Source organism: Lepisma saccharinum, chromosome 26 (genome assembly GCF_977018435.1).
Source record: "Lepisma saccharinum chromosome 26, izLepSacc3.1, whole genome shotgun sequence".
Classification (NCBI taxonomy): domain Eukaryota; kingdom Metazoa; phylum Arthropoda; class Insecta; order Zygentoma; family Lepismatidae; genus Lepisma; species Lepisma saccharinum.
The window spans coordinates 24,023,800-24,036,512 of record NC_139254.1 but is presented as its reverse complement, the minus strand read 5'-3'; the positions used below and the strand labels follow the sequence as shown (position 1 = coordinate 24,036,512).

At 40.4% G+C, this 12,713-nt stretch overlaps 1 protein-coding gene across 4 annotated transcripts in view; it reads right to left on the bottom strand.

Annotated features, from left to right (window-relative positions):
• Window positions 1-5,298, bottom strand: part of LOC145979780 (dehydrogenase/reductase SDR family member 7) — a 46,407-nt gene extending 41,109 nt beyond the window's left edge. For 2 of the 4 annotated variants that reach the window (XR_014440819.1, XM_083112758.1), the window contains exon 1: window positions 5,102-5,298. The gene's annotated coding sequence lies outside the window, so the exon portion shown is untranslated. The other 2 variants (XM_083112760.1, XM_083112759.1) reach the window with 2 other exon arrangements.
• Between the last annotated feature and the right edge of the window lie 7,415 nt (window positions 5,299-12,713).

The following is a 12,713-nucleotide window of genomic DNA, read 5'->3' as shown; positions in this document are numbered from 1 at the left end:
TTTCAATTTTCTCTATGATTCGTCATCCATGTTGAAAGATGAACGTTTTCATCATTTTGAGAAGAGCAGGACCTTTACACAGTTTCTGAGGAAATTTTTAAACTATTCTTACCTTTATTAATGTGTCGTGTTTACAACTACACTTTCAATCTTTCTCAAGGGACTCTTAACACCTCTTTTTAAATTTTATGGTAAGGGTTTTTGATAAGGGGATTTTTCCTCATATACTTAAGATGGGTGAAAACTGGCCATACTTGTCAAAGCACCCAAAAGTTTTAAATCAATCAAAGGAGGATAAGAAAGGCATTGAGAATATTGGAAATTTGTGTGAAAGTCTGACCAAGATGCAGAAAGTATTGATTTGTGACAAATTGTCATGTAAAACAGGATGTGCAAGTGACCATACTCATAAGTCACCACTGTCTGAAATGTTCATTTTGCATGGAAAATGTTATATACACCTGCAGGAGACAAACGAAAACTGAAAATACGGTAACGGTTCCAATTTTTTATGATTTCTCCTAGCACAAAGACTAATTATCATAGAATTTTGGAAATCATTGTCACACAAAATTTGAACCTTCCTTAAAGTAATGAGCACTGTTTGGACTCGAAAAAAAGGGTAAATGTCTGTTATATCAGACACACATTTTTTCATTTTTACAGAAGAAACTACCTACGGAAATGATTTTCTGTAGGATTTTGAAAGTCCGTGGAGGTATTTTCTCACCGTAGAATGCTGCACAACAAGAAATAAGCACTTTTGATATAATAAACTTGCATTTTGTGCAAAGCGACAACATCATGCCTTTGTTTCCATTATGTACCTGCAGATAGCGCAAGTGTCGAAAGTCACGCGGTCTCACAGTTGTTTCCAAACGTCTTTTTTTTACGAGATTTTTTTTTAAACTATGCTTACCTAACCTTGCCGGAAATGGTCCATGGGGCTATCGTGAATGGTTTTTGGGGCTATCCGTCTATGGTTCATGGGGCTATTGTGAATGGTTTTTGGGACTATCCATCAATGGTTATGTGATGTCATAACGAACACGAAATTAGGTATGCGCCAAAATATACAGTACTGAAATTAAAAGACGAACATTACATTGCTGTCATCTGTGAGTTTATTTATCATGAAAGAAACACTACATACACACTATTAGCGAGTTATAACTTACTTTTCACTACTGAGAACAAGAGCGGCTGGAGCTATGCCCCATCGACAAACGCACATGCGCGTTCGAGGTGCGCGAGTTTCAGTACTGTATATTTTGGCGCATACCGTATTTTTTGGTTAAGAAGGTTAAAACACTGCATACCCACTCCAAACACACAAAACACAAGCACGACGTGCGATGATCCACAGCTGTGCATGCCATATTGCATGTTTCGCAACGAAAGAAAGGACCCAAAAGAATTACTCGTAATGTGAAAAATCGAAGTTATTTTCGTGTAAAAAGCATAATGGCACCTTCAACTATGTTCTGCAATATACAATTGGTAAGTACGAACCATTTGAAATTGAAAATATCCGATAGAAATGTGTCTCCGATAAAACAGACATTTACCAAAAAAAAGTTATTTATGTTGAAAAAAACAACATGAAAATTATCTTACACACTTCTCATGGACAAGATATTCTCAGTCGACAAGTGGCAGTAAATATCGTAGAAGCGTGGGAATGAATGTAGAAGTAAATCGGAACATTAGTAGAATGTATTGGGGGACTTTATTTCAATGCTAAGGGAACCAAACCTAACCTGCCTAACCTACCCACAAAAGCATATATTGAACAGGTAACATTATAGTATAAGGGAAACGGATTTCTTCAAATTTACAGGAGAAAGTACTTACGGAAATCATTTTCTGTAGCATTGTGGAAGTTTGTGAATGTAGTTTTGATCCATTTTAATGCGAAAACATGTCGTTTTCTGCGAAATCTCTGTCCCACACGCTGTTTCTTCTGCCGCCATTTGCTTTCTGCACGAGAGTACAATGTTCCGTGTGTTAAGATGACGCAACCCCATAGTCAGTTTTTCAGCCTCGCCGTGTTTTCACTAGAACATGACTTGCCGAGTATTTTTTTTTTATAACTATGCTTGCCTAACCTAACCTTACGGAAAATGGTTTTTGGGGCTAACGTCAATGGTTTGTGGCCGCGGTGGCTCAGTCGGTAACGCGTCTGACTACCATGCTAAAGGTCCCGGGTTTGATCGCCGGCCGGTTCAAATCCAGGAACTTTTCTAACGATGGGAGCGGCCCCGGCACTCACCCAGCGTTGAATAACATGGGTACCTGGGGGAAACCCTGGGGGCTAAAGGCAGTCAGGGGTGTGATGCTGATCACATCACCCCCATTCACGACCGGATCAAGAAAGTGTGGGGCGTTACCCCCACACCCCCTATACGCCTTCATGACGTGTTGCTATGCACAGGGGAGCACTTTACCTTATTTTTTAAGTCAATGGTTTGCGACGTATTAGCATAATTTTAAATCCAGGCACGAAAGTAGGTATTTTCTGGTGAACGAGGTTGCAACACTGCATAAATCGACAAAACTCTCACAATGCGCCCTGAACCAGTACGCTTTCGCCCGCCATAATATGTTACAGAATGGAAGGCCTCACTGCAGAACATTGGCTGCTTATTTCCTCTAAATAGACAAACAAAATTTATATGCTTTGTTTACCTTCTACTTCCATTTTCCGGTGTTACTTTTCCGATTACTATTATATTATTGCACGTATAACTGTTTTTCCTGCTACTAAAAGCAATGGATTTCTCCATTCGTTCGCGTCCATATTGTTTACACACAGTTGCTGTCATTTGTTTCGGGGTCTTCCTCTCAGCACAAGAGTTTTCCTACCTTGTGTTCCGATGCCAGACGAGGAATGCCTACGAGGTTAGATTAGGTTCCATTAGCATAAATACAATGAAAATTTATTCTTTGGGCTAAGAGAACTAAACCAAGCTAGCCTACAATAAAAATGCTTTGTGCGATAAGCGAGACCCTTCATTTCGCAGAATTCGAGTTTCTTTCATTATTTCAGACGACGAATGCTTACAAAGTTAGGTTAGGCCTGTTAGGTTGGGTTCCAATAGCATTGAAAAATGTTTTTCCTGCTACTAAAAGCAATGCATTCCTCTATATTTATTCGTGTCCATATTGTTTACGGACAGTTTCTTTCATTATTTCGACGAGGAATGCCTACAAGGTTTGGTTAGGTTTCATTAGCATAAATACAATGACAAATTATTACTCAGGCTAAGAGAACTAAACCTAGCTACCTATTAATGTAGGCATTTTTTGCTTTCACTAGATTTGTGCAGGAATGTGCGCCACCATGTCACTTTTCCTTCCAAGAGCGCAAAACCTGGATACGTATTTCTAGTTGTTTTTTTTAAGAAAAAAAAATTCCGCAACTTCAAACTTACTTTTCCCGATTACTAACTACAAAACATTACCAAAAAATTATGAACCACGTTCCTCCTAAGCAGCCCATATTCTGCAGTCTTACCGAATCAAAATAACAAGTAACAGTAAGTACTCGGAAATGTAAGAAATAGACATTATCTTAGTAGAAATGCATTATTTCACCTTAGAAAATGTTCCGCATTCCAAGATAGGGTACTATTATCGTATGAGGGAAACACCTACGAACCATACATTTCGGACTTCTTTACATTGCTAACGTGTTATTTTCGAATGCGGAACATTTCTTAAGGTGAAATAATGCATTTCTAACTAAGATAATGTCTATTTCTTCTATTTACGAGTACTTACTGTTACTTGTTGTTTCGAATCTGTAACACATTATGGTTGTGATAGCGTACTGGTTTAGGGGGCGTTCTGAGTGTGTTTTGTCGATTTATGCAGTGTTGCAACCTCGTTCACCGGAAAATATCTACTATCATGCCCGGATTTGAAATTATGCTAATACGTCGCAAACCATTGACGTTAGTCCCAAAAACCATTGATGTTAGCCCCAAAAACCATTCACGTTAGCCCCAAAAAACATTTTCCATAAGGTTAGGTTAGGTTAAGTTAGGTTAGGCAAGCATAGTTAAAAAAAAAAATTAAAAATACTAGACACGTGGTTCTAGTGAAAACACGGCAAGGCTGAAACACTGGCTACGGGGTTGCATCATCTTAACACACGGAACATTGCACTCTCATGCAGAAAGCAAATGGCAGGAGCAGAAACAGCATGTCGGACAGAGATTTTCGCAGAAAACAACACGCATTCACATTAATATGGATCAAATCTATATTCAGGAACTTCCACAACGCTAAAGAAAATGATTTCTGTAAGTACTTTCTCCTGTAAATTTGAAGGAATCCGTTTCCCTCATATGATAATGTTACCCAAGATAGTACGTTAGCAATGTAAAAAAGTGCGAAATATATGATTTATAGGTGTTTCCCTTATACTATAATAGTACCAAAAATTGCATTGTAGCATGATGAAATCGCAACAAAACAAAAGGAACTTTGGCTGTAACTTCTAATTTCTTCACTAGTTTAGTTACTTGGAACACAGTTATCCAAACACCAGCAGAGGTGTATAAAAGGAGTTGCTAAATGCAATGAATGTGCTTCTGCTGTATATCCATTTTTGTTGCTAACTTGAGCACTTGCTGAATTTAAGAATAATATTTGTATTTCCACAATAACTTAAATCCTCATAAGTAAATGACCACAGTAAGACATGTGTCCACCATATAATATTAATTTACGTATATATACATTGATCTGCTGAACAATTCTTGGCTGTGCACTTTCATTAAATTCAACACATTATTTCGAACACAAAATCCAATGTTGACTTTCAAACGGTTGAACTTGCAGTAGAAGTACCAAAAAATGAACATCATGAAATTCAGATCATTTCCATATATATTGTACGTTCCTTTTTGGTTTATTTTTATAAATTATAACAAACAAAATACACTTGCTAACAAACAAGCTAAAAGATTCAAAAGTTTTCTACAAGAATAGAGAAATTATACGAGACAGAATTCTATGCGAATTACATACATTCGCTATCTCTCCTCCACGGTCACCTACAAATTTACAACTGAGAAATACGGAGGCAAGTAACCTTTGCTCCAAGGACAATATCGTTGCGTAATTAAAACAGATTTTCCTCAATGCCTTGGCCTCAATGGAAAGTGTATTCAAAGTAACTAAACGTACATCATGAATCTCACTGAACAGTCACAAGCCAAGCCGGTACAAAGGTAAAGAAGCCGGTTGATTCAGTCAGTTCGATTTGTTTTTATCTTCTTGTGACAAACAGCTGCATCTCTCCAGCGTTGCCAACTCCACCATTGGAAAGGCAACCGCGGATACAGGAACACCACAGGCGGAGACTAATGAGGGCACCGGGAATACAAAATGAAAAAATGCGTATTTTTAGCATGGGGTGTAAACAAATATAATTCTCTTTACTATGATTAAAGATGTTTGTTTTTCAGAAATGCTAGAGACGAATATTGCAAATAAGAATAACTAATAAAATAGATACTGTGAAATACATTCTTTACTCATTAACAAATTAAGATTAATGATCAATTATATGCAATGCTTATATCGTGGGCTAATTTATAATTTACCCAAAAGCATCGATTACTTTGTTAAACTTGATTTTATTGGCTCTGTCATTTTCAGTGGCGTAGCATGGCCATTTCGGGTGGGAACGCCAAGTCCGAAGGAAGGGTCGGCCCTTTTTTGCTTAATAATTTACTTATGGAAATAGTCGCCACAGGTATTGTTTATTTGCCTGAAGTCAGCTGGGTTTTCGATAAAACATCATCTATGCATGTTTTAGCTAGAAAATGAGGTGCCTCACTATGCCACAAATGTTTCGAACTCTGGTGTTTTACACTTTTCGGTATGACGCAAGTCTATGAAAAGCCAACCTGAATCACAAGCGCTTCTGAACAACAGTAGACGTCATTGTTGTGGCGATCCAATTACTGATTGATTTGGTTTATTTTACTTCTATTTTCTACTACTTTTGGTTAATTGCGAATATGAATATGAGTGATGATATTTATGAAGTTGATGAAGGGACACTCATAAAGAACACCCGTGCTAACGCCGGGATTAGAACCAGGGACCTATGTCGTCTTGGCGCGTTGTGCAAAACACTCTGACACGGAGCTGGGTGGATGATCCAACTATCGTACACTCTACTGACGTAACAGTGCCGATTAGTAATTCAAACCACTGTTTATTGCATCTTGAGTGTGTTGATGAACACCTTTAAATAATTTTGTCCAGACACCATTCGATGTTAAGAGTTTTCAAATGAATACTAAACATTTCCATTGACACAATATTAAGTAGTTAGATACTCACGAAAAAATAATAATAATAAAAAGAATAGGAACTTCTACCACGAGGACTTCACCAACTTATTTGACAAAAACTGTGTTGATCTTTTAGTTTTTAATGCACATCGATGTTCGTGCGATAAATTATACAATGCAATGGTCATTAGGAAATGGTATATTTCAGTTTGGTAAAGTTACGTCAGTCAATATTGCGTATTGTAGCATCACATAGCACGAGTGGCAGGAGCGCGAAAAACCGGGTAGGAATTCTACTGCTGTCGTCTGCTTCAGAAGGCAGGAAGGGTTACATGAACGAATCACGTAGCCCTCTGCTCCATACGCTGGCGTACGAAAGAGCATTTGGGCGCGTGCTGTAGAGATCCAAGCTTTCCCTCCAGAAAGACAGCAAGGAATATAGAGTTCTTTACGCCGAACCTGCCCGGCGTCCAGGCAGGAAAGGCATTGAAAAAAATGCTGGAACGAGTGTTGTTATAGTGCAGGAGGCCTTAGAAAGAGCGTTTCGAGGGCTAACAGCAGACGTCTCTCGCACGCTATTACCGATACTCTCGTGTCGTCTGCTTCTCAGCCGAGGTAGCAAGAGGCAGAGGTCATTCACCCTTCCAGAAGGGTGCAGCGAGCTAGCTGGGGCAACCGGGTTCGCTCATTCGCGGACTTGATTGGTTCTCGCAGACACACACCCATATTGTCGTCTGCTGTAAGCCCGCGAAGCGATCTTTCTAAGGCCTCCTGCACTATAGTGGAGCGTTGCAAGCGAAAAATAGCTATTATAATGTCATGAAGGTCAAACATATATGAAATTAGTCAAGATTTACTTTATATTTACAGCATTTACGTATTTTTGAAATTTTAAATCAGGGAACGCCGGGCGTATGGGCGTACTATAACGCTACGCCACTGGTTATTTTCAGTTGAAAGTGAAGTCAGACCACCAAGACCTTCCTGACTCACAGTACAGCGTAAATAGGTTTTCATAATTTCAAACTCAATTAACGAGCTAGTGACGCAACCACAGGGGAGGGGGCAGGGGGACATCCCCCCAAACTTGGTCGGAAATGAATTCTAGGGGGGCAAGCATTCACGGCCAAGTGTACCTTCCGGAGGCAATTACCGCCCAGAACTTCAAATTTTATGCAAATAAAAATACTTTTCGCAAAATTTTCTTGCTCGCTCCCAATGTCTACATTTCATAGTCTTATCAAGTTCAGAACCGTAACTAGGGGACAGCCTTGGGCGCCGAACGATCTAAATGAAAAAGTTTATGCACAGAAAGGCTAATTGAGACTGGGCCTATAGCTTAGAGTGGGTTCCGAACCACTATGTGAGTAGTAACGCACCGGCGTTGACGAAGAAAACTTCGTATAAATTTCGTCTAAACCGGAAGTAGATAAGATAAGAGATAAGGAAGTAGATAAGATAAGGGGGGGGTGGTGGTGTGTTTGTTAATTGGTCTGGGCGGAAATGATAAGTGGATCGAGAGGAGAATAATTGTGTGTGAATTGTGATCAGTGTTGCCAAATGTGAATAAAAAGAGTAGTGTTTCCAACTGGGGTGTATTTCCTCTAAATTTGTATAGATTTGAATAGGTGAGTTGTTAAAGCGTTAGTGTTTAAAGTGAATGGTCCAGGGGTTCGGGGTATATGTTTTTTTATTTAAATTTTGTTGTGAAAATGGAATGTGTATATATTGATTTCCCAAAAAATGGATTGAGAGGAGCAGAGTGTGAACAGTGTTGCCAATTGGGATTGAGATTGCGGGAAGTGTTTCCTGTTGTTAATGAGGACTTGATACGGGTTTCCGGTGTTGATGAGATAGGTGGCTATTTTTGGGGGCGTTTCCCGTTTGAGACCGTTGATGAGTCTGAGATTCCTGGAAATGGGTGTAACGGTTTTCTGTCTGAATAGAACATGTCCGAACATGTTTTGGGCGTAGGTTTGGATGAATTTGCAATTTCTGGGTGGTGTAACGGTTCTGTGTGAACATGCCTGAACATGTTTTGGGCGTAGCCTTGTAGTTTTAAGTTTGTTTAATGGAAATGGTGACGTAGGAGGGAAAAGGGTATAAATAGAAAGGAAAGAGGATCTTAGTATTATGTGAGGATGGATGTAAGCGGTACACGTTTGTCTGATAATGGTGTGAATTTCTACGAGATCAGCTACGAAGAGTTCTGGGAACTTGTTCGGTCTTGCGGCGATCTGGACAGCGATCGAACGGTCCTGGATCGGTTGCTGAGTTATTTCCCGTTTATGTATGTAGCGATACCTGAATCTCTCTGGTGTGGATGTCACGTGGTCAACGGCTCAGGAAAAAGAATTCACCGTCGCTGCGAGACTTTGAAGGAGATAGAAGAGAGGAAAAGAAGAGGTGACGAGAGAATAGGATTTCCGAGTCACCGGTGTATCTGCGAACTACGTCGCAGGAAGGAAGAGTTGGGCGAAGCTTTGAAGAAGAGAGTGAAAGAGTGGCTTTCTTTGTTGGCAGACAGAAATTCCGTGTGGTGTTCTGGCTGTGATCGTCCATTGTTACTTAACTTAGAAGGTCATCCTTGTTTCCCTGTGGTTCCTCCCGAAAGTTTCGATTTTCGCAGACGGCTGTTCCCCGACGATCCTGAGGATATTCTGGCTGAACCTTTATCGCCGATAGCGAGGACCCCGTCACCTACAGTATCTGATTTTGAGAATATTCTGGCTGAACCTTCATACCCGATGCCAAGGACCCTGTCACCTACAGAACCCGATTTAATTCGTTTTTACCTCGTATGAGAGTGTTTACTCACCACGATTGCTGGACTCGCACCGAGCCGTATGTTATCGATTACCTGTCAGTGATTCGAGATACAGAACATACAGAAAGTGGCCTATAGGATTATGCCAGACTCCGGAAGAATTAGTGACTGCAGGATTTTACTATTCAGGCTTTAGCGACAGGGTATTATTTTTTCATTGTTCGTACGGACTTTGCGATTGGACATCCAAAGATTGTCCTATTCTAGGACATTACATGTTGATACCCCAGTGTCCTTTCATACAGAGTGTTGCGGCGTTACATCGTAACTCCAAAAGCTGCCGTTTGTTAATGGGGGGTAAATATGTGTTATAAGAGTGGATGTGTCTAATTGTTTAGGGGCGTTTGTTATCATGTTAGTTCAGATAGATGGTGTTTGTGTAGGAATGTGTTATAAGACCGGTGCGGTTGGGACTGTAAATGCAAAGATAGAGAAAATGTGATACTGTTTATTTGCTGGATGGAGAACGGAAGGAAAGAAAAGAAAAAAGTACGTTTCTCCGAAGAGGTGGAGGTGTATGCGATACCGGGGGAGGAGGATCGACGAGGTACGTGGGCACTCGACGCTCTGCGCGAGAGGATGCGCAAGGAACTTCAGGGAGAAGTTATCAGCGAGGAAGAGGAGGGGTAGATAGGTATATAAAGAGTTCCGTTGTGTTTGAATTTCACTATTCACCAGACATCTTCAGCTGTGTACATCATTGGATATAGTTGTTACCGGAGGAAGCGATAGAACCGCTATTCGAAGGTAAGTATGATGGGTTTGGTGTCCTGGGTGTTGACGTTTTTTGGTGGGGTGATTGGAAAATTATCCCCAGCTGAACCAGTTTTGGATTGTAGTAGTGACGTACCTGCTGCTGAAAGTTTACCGGAATCATCGATACGTCCAGGTGGGAGTACGGAAGAGAAATGGTATGAGGGTAGTTGTATTAGCGAAGTAGAATTTCGACGTAGTTGGGAGGAAAAAAATGCCGGAATATCTGCATTAATATGAACTGTGTTTTCATCATGTTGCCTATGGTAAAAAACTTTTGCTGAAAACAAAAAACATATGTCTTACTTTTTGTTTCTTATTTCCAGATGGCATCCCTACCGTTCGAATTTGACCTCCTACACGCGAATGTGAAAAATGAAGCTGAACGTGGAGGTGAGAGAAGGAATCTATGGAGCAAAACCCATGCGAAGCAGGCTGAGAAGCAGATTGCGTGCTTTGTAGATTTTTGCGAGGAGAATGGTTTAGCTGGAGAGTTGTTGGAAAATCTGGAAGAGGTGTGCAAGGATATGGAGGTTAGACTCGACAACCTCGTCAAGCTGTTCACGTACATATTCGACAAGAAACAAACAAGTCCGGTGTTTGAGGGATTTATTGAAAATATAAGAAAAGCTACCTATGTACCATCCCACTTCAGCATGAAAGTGTGTTTTGAACTGATGGAAGTTTTCAAAGGTGTGCGGAAGCAGAAAGGTATAGATAAAATGGGGGGTACAGAAGGTGAAATGGAGAAGAGGATGCTAGAGATTTTGAAAAAACGAAAATTGGATAACTAAAAACTAACAATGCTAACACACTAATCATCTTATTCAATTTTTGTTATTTATATATATGTAATGTATATAAGTTGACATGTGTGCAGAGTAACACTGTTTTTTCTGATCCATATATGTATTTTGAATAAATGGAAATAATAAACATATATTGAATATATATATATAAATGATTATGTTAATTATTTACTTGGAATACTTACAAAGTTCTCTCTCTCCATATTCTTGATGGCTTCTATAAGATGTCAGAACAAACACTGTCAGTGTATTCGACAAGTTTCATTTTCCATTCGCAATATCAAAAGGAAATGGGTGGATGTTGATATCTCTGTAAGGAAATGGGTGGATGTTGATATCTCTGTACGGAAGTGGGTGGATAGCGGTATCATATTCTGCTAACGAGAATGACAAACAATTCGCAGTATGTCACAGAACCTGCTAACACACATAACTCATGGTTAAAGTGTAAACATTTGTAACCGTAAGTTAATGACCGCTAATAACAGTAGATATATATATATATATATCACACACACACACACACACATATGTCAGAGTATATATATATATATATACATATACATCTTGACCTTGACCTTGACCTTGACGTGACCTTGACCTTGGCCGTGACCTTGACCTTGACCTTGGCCGTGACCTTGACCTTGACCTTGGCCGTGACCTTGACATTGACCTTGAAATGACCTTGAAACTTCAAACCCGGATATCTCGGTAACCGGAAGTGCTAGACCGGAAATAACACCATATTCGGATTCTACGCCTCGAGATCTATCGATTGGACAACTTGACCTTGAAATGACCTTCAAACTTCAAACCCGGATATCTCGGTAACCGAAAATGCTAGACCGCAAATGACACCATATTCGTATTCTACGCCTCAAGCACAATAAATAGATAGACTCAATTATGTCGAGGTAGTTCACAAATCGACCGGAAGAATGCGTGATTGTGTTATCTTGCCTAGTTAGAAGATTGCGAATTATCTCGAGGAAGTGCAAAACCAACCGGAAGCGAATGTGCTATCGTGTCTACATATAAAACCACATTGTCCCCTCCACTAAACAGTCTCAGTGATACGATCGTGGTGGAACCATGTACTGGCAGTTATCCGGTGACGAGTTGCTTGCGCTATTTCGTGATGGGTATTTCAAAACACCCAAACAGCTCCAGGAAGTTTTGTTACATATTGCGCAAAAGATCATCTTGGGAGAGACGATCACCTTAGTAGAGGAGTATGATCGGATGCTGCAAACTGTGACAACGACCGTACCAGAGGTCTCCGGGGAAGAATGGACGTCTTCGAAGGGGACTGCATCTTCCGAATCGCATCAATGCGCATCCGACCCTCTTTCACCACCAGAAATTGCAGTGGATGGTGCTCCCACACCGGGGATGGAGCCTCGACCAGGACCGTCTTGGAGACCCGATCCCGGACTTTTTGGAGAAGGAGGTGGTGTACCCCCAAATGCCCCGGAACCTGTACCAGGACCTTCATGGAGGCCTGATCCAACGCCTTCGATCGAGAATGTGCCTGACCCTACATCTGAGTCTTCTGGAGGTAAGAAGAGTAGGAAAAGGAAGCATGTGCCTTGGGTGGACCAAACTATTGGTAACATTATATTCCACAATATACAAGAACGTAGTTATCCAAAATTCCGTGCTAAAGGACAACGTGTAGAATTTAGTTTTTCCAAGCAACCCGAAAATGTAGACCCCCAGACCTGGATACGTGAGGGTGTGGAAAATTTACTGCTTTATGTTAAAAAAGGTGCCAAGGATAGTGATCAGATCGGTCTCACACTTTCTAATGTATCCGATGTGACAGTGAAAGATATTTATGTGGGATGGCATAGATGTGATCAGTTGAAACCTGATATGGTTTGGGATATTCTGTCTAAAATACTTCAGAGTGCTAAGACCTTTCACTTTACAGACCGTTTAATGTTAAAAGCTGACCACGTTAACATACCGGTTGGTGGTGGTGGTGGTAAACGTGTGTATTGTCTCCCG